Here is a 3,352-nt window from a genome sequence, read left to right as displayed (position 1 = left end):
ATCTTCGCGATCAGCTCCCAGGTCATATTCTCCCCAACGTCCGAATGAGATACAACAATATCTTCCATTATCGGCGGATCAGATCAAGCCTCTTCATCATTATCCTCCCACTCGAAACAACGACGGGAAGAAACAGAGGAGGAGCGAGGGGGAGTCGGCAGCCTATAAAAGGAAACCAGATGTGAAGGGTGGGGGCATTCCTACTCACTAAATAATCAATCATCTCTTCTCAAGAGGCCAAATCCCATAGATAAAAGGAGGGAGAGAAGTTTGGGTATTGTGGGAAGAACTTTCCATGGAAAAAGAAATGTGAGGATGATAGTGTTATTTTGATGATTAACACAACCATTGAGAAAATATCTAATTAAATACTACAAGTTAACATGATACATCATTGCTGAGTTCGACACTCTCAATACATTAGAACAATGAGATCAAGATGTCTTTCAATGATTAATAACGAGATAAAATTTGCGATAGAAAAGGGATAGTGAATTCTAAATTCTAATTCAGCAAAGTTTCAAGTAAAACGTACTCTTAAGGGTACAATAGTAATTTTCATTGATAAGAGTATGTAGCACTACCATGGTATACATTCAAAATTGCTTGAAGTATATTTCATTGATTGTATGGATGAGTCTAACTTTAAGATGCAGCAAAGTGTGTAATGAGTCGACCCCAAAAAAGGTGGAGTCGAACCTGACACATCATGGAACCATCAGGCACACCTCTGCGAAAATGGCACGGATGAACAGTAGTGGAGTCGACTCCAAGTATGGTTGAGTCGACCCCATCTTCAAGCCTCAAGAAAACAAGTCTCTGGAATTTATTGAGAGGGCCGACCCCAACTTTTCTTGAGCCGACCCCAGATGGAGCCGACCCCAGGAATGCTTGAGTCGACCCCAATGGAGTCGACCCCAACTAAACATGAGTCGACCCCAAGGCTATGTCATTCAAAACTGTGTCTTTGGAATTTCTGAGAGGGTCGACCCCAATGGAACTTGAGTCGACCCCACTGTAGCTTGAGTCGATCCCAAAAAGAGTTGAGTCGACCCCAGTGAAACAAAACTCAGAAGAGAAGGTTAAGAAAAGGAAGACCATTGCCTTGAAATCCACAGCTCCAAAGCAGAAAACTGCATCAGAGAAGTCCGATGATGAGGAGGAATATGATGAAGAAAAAATGGCAATGCTTGCAAGAAAATTTAGAAAATTCATGAAAGGTAGAAAGAAATTTCATAAAAGAAAACCTTTCGTAAGAGGTAGCTCAAGCCAGGAAAAAGAAAAAGAAAAAAAAAAGAAAAAAAGAAGTGCCAATATGCTATAAGTGTAACAAGCTCGGGCACTTCAAGATTGCCCGAAATTGAAATGGATGGCAAGAAAAGTTAAAAAGAGGAACCTCATGGCTGAATGGAGTGAAAGCGAAGAGTCAAGTCCGGAAGAGGAAGATCAACAAGAAACGGCTCAAATCTGCTACATGGCCAATAACGATGAGGAGTGTCTTACAGCTAATAAGAGGGATAAACGATGGTATCTAGATAGCGGTTGTTCAAGACACATGACAGGTGACATAAAACAATTTGTCACTTTGGAATCTAAGGAGGGTGAAGTAGTAACCTATGGAGGCAATGGAAAAGGACTTTCATTGGAAAGGGTAAAATCTATATTACTCCATCCACATTTATAGAAAATATTTTATTAGTTGATAGTCTGAAACATAACTTGCTTAGCATAAGTCAATTTTGTGATAAAGGTCTTAAAGTCACATTTGAAGCTTCAGTATGCATAATTATAAATCCAAAAGATAATAGCATTGTACTTATGGGACATAGTCATGGAAATATTTATATGGTAGATCTTCACGATTTAGGCAAGAAAAATGGATTATGCTTAATTATTAATGAAGAAAGGAAAAGTGAAACAAGTTGGCTTTGGCACCGTAGACTAGGACATGCTAGTATGGACTTAATATGAAAACTAGTCAAGAAGGATCTGATAAAAGATGTGCCGAAATTAATTTTTCAAAAAGACAAAATCTGTGGACCATGCTCATTGGGAAAGCAAACAAAATCATCTTTCAAATCAAAGAATATAGTATCAACCACTAGGCCGTTTGAACTCATACACATGGATCTATTTGGGCCTACTAGAATTGCAAGTCTAGGAGGGAAAAAGTATGGACTAGTCATAGTAGATGATTTCTTAAGATACATATGGGTTTCATTTCATGCACATAAGAGTGAAGCATTTTCAACATTCTTGAAATATTATAAAAATATCATAACTGAAAAGAAGCTCACCTTGATTGCAATTCGAAGTGATCATGAAACTGAATTTGAAAATCAACACTTTGAAGAATTTTATAATGAAAATGGTATCTTCCATCAATTTTCAGCACGTAGAACGCCTCAACAAAATGGGGTTGTTGAAAGAAAAAATAGGACTTTGGCAGAAATGGCACGCACGATGTTGTGTGAGTCAAATCTTCCAAAGTACTTTTGGGCTGAAGCTATAAGTACTGCTTGCTATATTTTAAATCGTGTTTTAATAAGACCTATAACCAAGAAAACTCCTTATGAACTTTGGAAGAATAGGAACCCAACTGCTAAATATCTTAGAGTATTTGGATGTAGATGTTTCATTTTAAACAATGGCAAGGAGAATCTAAGTAAATTTAATACCAAGTCAGATGAAGGTATCTTTTTAGGATACTCTACATCTAGCAGGGCATACAGAATATTCAACAAAAGAACACTTGTAGTTGAAGAGTCAATTCATATCATTTTTCATGAGTCTGATAGCAAGTCTCCTAGGAGAGAAAATATTTCTGATGATGATGCAAGAATTCTTGAGTTGGAAAAATTAAATCTTAATGGCGTACCAAATTAAGATAAAAAGGACGATCATGTACCACCACACTCTCAAGACTTGCAAAAGGGATGGAGGTACGCATATGGGCATTCTAAAGACTTAATCATTGGTGATCCATCTCAAGGGATAAGAACTCGATCCTCTCTTAGAAATATAAATGACTATCTTGCTTTTGTTTCACAAATAGAACCTAAGAATTATGAAGAAGCTGAAAAAGACGTAAATTGGATAAATGCTATGCAAGAAGAATTAAATCAATTCAAAAGAAGCAATGTATGGACATTAACTGAGAGACCAAAGCATAATTTTGTTAGTGGAACAAAATGGGTCTTTAGAAATAAATTAGATGAAAATGAGATAGTTATAAGAAACAAAGCTAGACTTGTAGCTAAGGGATACAATCAAGAAGAAGGGATAGATTTTGAGGAAACATTTGCTCCCGTAGCCAGATTAGAAGCTATCAGATTACTTCTAGCTTTTGCAT

The sequence above is a fragment of the Phoenix dactylifera genome, unplaced genomic scaffold, assembly GCF_009389715.1.
Source record: "Phoenix dactylifera cultivar Barhee BC4 unplaced genomic scaffold, palm_55x_up_171113_PBpolish2nd_filt_p 000448F, whole genome shotgun sequence".
Lineage (NCBI taxonomy): Eukaryota > Viridiplantae > Streptophyta > Magnoliopsida > Arecales > Arecaceae > Phoenix > Phoenix dactylifera.
Note: the sequence above shows the minus strand (reverse complement) of the source record.